The sequence below is a fragment of the Primulina huaijiensis genome, chromosome 2, assembly GCF_012295235.1.
Source record: "Primulina huaijiensis isolate GDHJ02 chromosome 2, ASM1229523v2, whole genome shotgun sequence".
In the NCBI taxonomy this organism is placed as follows: domain Eukaryota; kingdom Viridiplantae; phylum Streptophyta; class Magnoliopsida; order Lamiales; family Gesneriaceae; genus Primulina; species Primulina huaijiensis.
Genome location: NC_133307.1, coordinates 14,765,868 through 14,772,724, shown reverse-complemented (window position 1 = coordinate 14,772,724; position 6,857 = coordinate 14,765,868). Strand labels below are relative to the sequence as shown.

The 6,857-nt window shown below is 35.3% G+C and overlaps 1 pseudogene; it reads right to left on the bottom strand.

Moving 5' to 3' along the window:
- Positions 1-1,718: 1,718 nt before the first annotated feature.
- LOC140967119 (receptor homology region, transmembrane domain- and RING domain-containing protein 2-like) lies at positions 1,719-5,788 on the bottom strand (annotated as a pseudogene).
- Positions 5,789-6,857: the final 1,069 nt, after the last annotated feature.

Genomic DNA, 6,857 nt, shown 5'->3' with positions numbered 1-6,857 from the left:
GTTTCAACGTTGGAGATTAAAAATGAGAGGCGGCTCAACCCTTAAATTGAATCAAGGTGGCCGAATTATTTGAGAGAAAGATGTGTTGTGATTTTCGAAAATCATAAAGGGGATGGAGGCTAGTGTTATTGCTTGCTTACTCCTTTTTTATAATCAAGCCATGACCTATCATTCATAATTAACATTAATGGACTTGATTAGTTAATTGAGCTAGTCCAACTAGTTTAATTAATTAATCAAAGTCCATTAAGAACTTTAATTATTCAGTATGTTGGACTTGTACTCCTACAAGTCCATTAAACACACTTCCCACTATATTTAATTTAATATTTAATAAACTCAACTTTTGAGTTTAATAAATTAAATTCATTATAAATTCAAAATTTGAATTTAATATTTAAATTATAAATTCAATTCTTTGAATTTATCACATCAAAAATTTAATATTTAATAAACTCAACTTTTGAGTTTAATAAATTAAATTCTAAAATTTTATAAATTTAACTCCTTGAATTTATTTTCTCAAAATTTAATTATCATAAATTCAACTACTTGAATTTACTATATCATAATATAAATTCAACTCCTTGAATTTATTCTCTCAACGGGAACAAATGATCCAGTGCTTATGTGATCCTCAATGGTTTAGGGATACAGCTAACCGTGAGTTCACAACTCCTTGTGATTCAGGACATAATCCTTTATTCGGTCTTACCCTAATTTGCTTCATTCTATATATCAACAATTGATCATGAGAATTTCAAAAATCATATTTCTGATTAAACCCATCGAATCATGGTAAGAGCGTCTAGTAGCATCGCCTCATAATTCCCTAGGTATCACTGATAATGCCTGTAAGAACCAGTCGATTAGATTAACGTACAGTACGGTCCATTCATCTCATATATCTCGATCGAATCTGCAACCATTGATTCATCGAGAGGTGCATAATAATTCGATAACTATGTGACACATATTTGAAAATATATAGTGGTATCACATGTACAATTGGAGAACTCTTTCTCTAACGTACATCTCATACTCTGGCCAGAGATTCCATGCACTATTATTTCATCAGATCACATAGGATATTCACACCTGTAAATGAGCGGTGAATTCCCGACTACAATGCACTGGCTCCTACATGTGTCGCAACTGAACCCAATCTTCCCACCTGATGACCCTCCTGGGGTCGGTAAACGAATCAAAGTACAGTCGTAACATATCGGAAGGACTAACGGTGTACAATCATAACCACGGACTTATCCTCTCGATGAATGATAACCACTTGGAAAGTACGAGGGAGGGTCGTTCGGTATAATCATTGTATGACTACCCATCTGCATGTTTGGACATCTCTATGTCTTTATCAAGAAACGCGGTACACAACATCATATATGCTAGTCTCAAGCTCAAGCGACTTTTATCCATGTTTTAGGCGGCTGAATCGACTAGGAACGAATTTAGATTATACAGTGTTTACAGATAAGTTTCAGCATCGAATTACAATTCATTTGTATTAAAGTATAGTCAATGTCTTTATCTATGTTGATCACATGGATATACAGATAAAGAAATAATAAACCATGAAAGAATGAATTACATTAAAATAAATATTGTTTATTACAACTGAGTCAATAAATTCTCTAGTCAACAGTTGACTTACAGGACATCTACTCTAACAATAGGAAGGGTAATTCAGGCATCTGTGTGGTATGGTATAACTTTGATATTCCGACCCCTGCTCTTTCATGGAACTCGACATCGAGAGCTTCCTATGGAACAAAACACAACACGAAGAAGATATAGAGAATGATTGCTATTCAAGGCACATCCTGGTGTATCTTCGTGTCATTTATTTATCGTATTGTGCCGTGAATTTATTATTTGTGTAGCAACTCGAAGAGATCAATTTTGTCACTCCACAGTTGCACTGATGTGCTCGTACAAAGATTTTGTCATATTTTAATTATGGTCGGACGATCCGTTCTGTTTCAATGTAAATGATAAAGTGGACTTGTTTTATTATATAAAACTTGAAAGAAAGATGACTAATTCTGTGAAGCGGACAAAAACTTGACAGAATAACGATAACAAATCTTGAACACGTATACGAAGTGTACAAAGTTTGGTCTGAGTGTCAAATTGGAAACCCAAATTTTCTTTTAAAGGTTTATTCACTCATGCACCCAGGAAGACTTGGATCCTGGTATTGAGTGTAAAATAAATGGCTTCGTCGATAGGCGAGGAGCTGATTGACCACAAAATATCAGACTTCAAAAAACATCATATTGGCTTCTCCAATCGTTTTTATCGGCGTCGATGAACAATCTTCAGTTGCCTTGAAGAGGATACAAGTTTCAATTCAACCATATTAAGTTCTTAATGAGCTTTCTGATCAAATGTGTACACTTTTAACACTGTGGAAGAGATTGAGTACAAGCTAAGGGTAGACGATTCATGTAAGCCATATAACTACCATTGCCTGGAACATATGGAGTTGGGTATCTGGAATTGGGAGGAGATAGTGCATAGTTACCTACGAAAGCAATATGAGACCTTTGAGATGATAGGTCGAGAGTAGTTTGAGCTGTGTTCTGGTGGTGCAATTGATTAAAATGTGTTTCTGAGGCAGGTTGGAGATGAGAAACTGAGGGGGGAAGAAAAGAGAAATGGCCGAATTCTGTGGCTGACGATGACTCTAAGGATGATCTATAAGATGATAATAGTGGAGATGAAGAAACAAGAGCCGACAGCAATGGTGTAGATTCTGATGATGGTGGGTTTCCCTCGCGGCTTCTTGCATCACGCTTGCAAATGGGGCAGAATGTTCTCCATGAGGTCAGCCAAGTTTCGACACAATTGGCATGAAACTCTGTCAATATATGAAAAAAGTCACTCAGCTAAATAAGCCAGGGCAGGAAAGAGGAGTGGGGCAGAGTGGAGGGATTCCCCTTCTCCCAAGGGAGATTATTCAAATTTTATAAGTAGCCTTTTAAAAATCTAAGGTTTTCAATAAAAGTTTGAAGTATGTAACTTTGCATCTACCTAACTAAACCAGGGATTTACGTCTCACAGGCAGGATGGCATAAGCCTGCACAGAAACAATAAATAACACAAAAGGATATACATTGAGTGCTTCAGAGATGAGAAATAACTTACTGTGGCAGCATGGCAGAATTCTGAGCTTCTCTCCAACAATATAGTCTTCGAGACATATAGTACAAGCTTCCGAAGTACAATTATCCTCCAGCTCTGTTGTAAAGATTAGAGTTGGCATGGCTTTCACCAATCGGCTGCTCATCCCATGGAATTCTTGTACACGTGGAGCTCGAGGCCATTCTCTTCTTCTATTGCAGTGCCTTAGGACGAAGAGACAGGAAACTACCACAGCACACATGGCAAGCAATGAAATGAAGGAAATACCCATGATAGACCACGCTGTGTTTTGAAAGGTCGGGACAATCCACAAATCCATATCAGGGATATTAGCATAATCTCTTAGTGTTTCTCCAGAAATTTTCGAAACAAAAACTGCAGGTATGTCGATGCCGATAGAATGTCCAGCCACTGCAGTTTAAAAGGCAATGAAGTAGAACTTTTTTAATATGAGCGCACTCTACAAGCCTTAAAGACAACATTTTATATATGTATGTATGTATGATGTACGTATATTTATCTCAAGGAACTAAAAATTTATAGTGGGACTAAAAAGGGAAACTGAAGCAAGAGAAATTAAAGAATATGCCTTACCTGTAGATAATAGATAAAGAATGAAGACATTAAAGGTTCACTAACAAACAGAAAACAAGATTCACAATGCAAGAATCATTATATAGAGAGATCAAGGGTTTAGCTTAAGCAGGTTTGGCCCTGATTCATGTTTGTACTAGTTTATTGCTCGAGAAGAGTTAATAAAGAGGTGATCAACAATGAAGCAAGATTAATTGGAAAAGCATAGAATCACTTAAAGTTGTTTCAATTGACACCTAAACAATATCCTGAGGCCCAGTTGGCAAGAAGTGTGAAATATATAGTGCTTTAGTTTGCCAGTTTCCAATTCATCATTGTCACACATAAAATGTCTCACATAAGGCGCTAAAAAATACTTTGCAGTATCTTACTCTACAAAACAAAAGCTAGGACAATGACAAACATCAATTTTAAAGAATGTATTAGGTTTCGTGAATTTCATACTTATTATTGATGTAAACAAGTGGGTGGTTTGTTGGTTTGCAACTGATAATGGTTTAGATAAATAAGCTTATTGCTTTGTGCAACAAATATTACGGCTTCTCCACTGTATCAGAAAATTGACTGCAAATAGAAACATAATTTTGCTCTCTCAGTCTCCTCTTTCTTTCGTAAAAGGATGAGAAGAGTAGACTAGATCATTTTCAACTCATATTGGTCAATGAAGTTTCATTTAACTCGCACAGAATTTCCAAATCATAGGTATCAATATCCTAGCATCACAAAATACAAACAAAAATTAAAATCAATTGTGTGTAAAACTCAATGTGTTAAAAAAAAATCAATTTTGTAAAACTTAATGAACGGAGCAATGAATCCATTAATAAAGTCGCAATAAACTTCCTACAGGAGAATAACATTACTTGCAATTAGAGCACCGTTTTCATTGTCATAGACAATGACTGCTCTGAATCCTGCAGCTTGTGCGGTCCTGACTTTATCCTCAAAACTACAACCTCCTCTAATTATCAACACAAATGGGGACCTGAGATCATTCAATATCGAAATAACTTTATTGGTCAGTGGTGAGCATGCATCCAAAGGGTCTGCCGCATACAATACGCCACATTTCCCAGATCCTTTAAGCAATGGAGCTGAGATGACCAAAAAAATTAACATCAGCAAATGCCTCCTAAACACAGGCTAACATGACATATTACCAAGTTGATAATATTAACATTAGCTCAGAAATTGGTGCATGAATGAAATCGCCACAAGGTACTGAAAGGATCGAAATTGTAACTTCCGAGTTCATAATACGAGTTTCTCAAATTGTCACGCTTCCAAAACTAGCAAACCACCCCGAAAGTTTTGGAATGTCAGCAAAAAATCGATTCCACAACACTAAAGCCGTAAAATTCAATAACCCACACTACTACAGTTCCAAGGCCACAAATCCCACTACGCTTAAGCACAAGATTAGAATTTTTTCTTTGATTCTCATGTATTGATATCAGATAAAGGCTCAATCTTTCTATCAAAAACCCAATCACGAATAAAAACCGGAATCACAAGGAGCTGAACTACTCAAGCAGTTAAAAACAAATAGAATAAATCAAGCAGATACTGCATATCCTTGGAGAAAATTAGGAAAGAAGAAACAAACAAATCAGACTCAAACCACCTACATTTCAATTATTTTTTGTTCCGGAAAGAACCTAAATTTCCATTATGGTTGAATAAAAACCTACACCATCTTGATTCACATTAAAAAAAAAAAAAATCGATCAATCAATAAATTCCCCCGAAAATCAAACAAATGAACTCACCAAAATTAGATTCGGTATTTTCGAAGGATAAAGTGACATTGTTGCCTATCGAAACCACACTGCCAGAAGCCTGGAAAACGCCCATCAGAAAGAGAGAGAGGAGCATAAAAAAACCCACATACTCCAAATCCCATAAAGCCTTATTTCCCATATTCCCAAGATTTCAATACCCACAAATTCCATTTCCCTCAGATATGAAGAAATTCGTTTTCAATAATTAAATTAAATAAACCGAAAACATCAGATTCCATTACGTCAGTGAGACGCAATTGTCTTTCTTGTTTTTGAGTATTTTAGACAAATAAAAATAGAAATAATTGTTGTTAAAAAGTAAAAATTTACGGTAAAAAATAAAAATCTCAAACTCTCAAAATTATCACACTACATACTTTATAATATTTTTCTCTCAACTCAGTTGTGATTTTCTTCACAAATGAGAGATCTATTTATAGAAAATTTTTACAAATAATACAAAAATAAATTACATCATTACTTTCATCATCACACACAAATTTCAATATTCAACACCTAATTTTCAACATTCAAATATTCAACATTCAAATATTCAATATATACATTTTAAATATTATTTTTCAACACTCCCCCTTGTGATGATGATCATAATGATTGTCTTCATTACGTGTTTTTATACTGCCTCGTTGAAAACCTTACTAGGAAAAACCCATTGGGATAAAAATCATATTAAGGGAAAAAGAGTGCAGTCACGTAAACTCCCCCTTATGTTGACACGAACAATTCTTCACAGATTTCGTAGATTGCGCATCCCAATATTATATATATGCTTTCTGAATATTGTCGTAGGAAGTGCCTTTGTGAAGAGATCTGATGAGTTTTCACTTGATTGAATGTGACGAACATCAATACATTTATTCTTCTCAAACTCCTTGGTGAATGCGAAGAACTTAGGAGGAATATGTTTAGTTCTGTCGCTTTTTATGTATCTTTCTTTCATTTGAGCAACACATGCAGCATTATCTTCATATAGTATCACAGGCTTCTCGTCGAATGATAATCCGCATGAGATTTGGATATGTTGGGTCATTGATTTTAACCACACACATTCACGACTTGCTTCATGTATTGCAATAATCTCGGCATGATTTGATGAACTTGTTACGAGCGTTTGTTTCTGTGAACGCCAAGAAATTGCAGTGCCTCCACGAGTAAATACATATCCTGTTTGGGAACGTGCTTTGTGTGGATCAGATAAGTATCCAGCATCGGCATAACCAATTATACTTGGATTAGCATCTTTTGAATACAAAAGTCCCAAGTCTGTCGTTCCTCGTAGATAACGGAATATATGTTTAATTC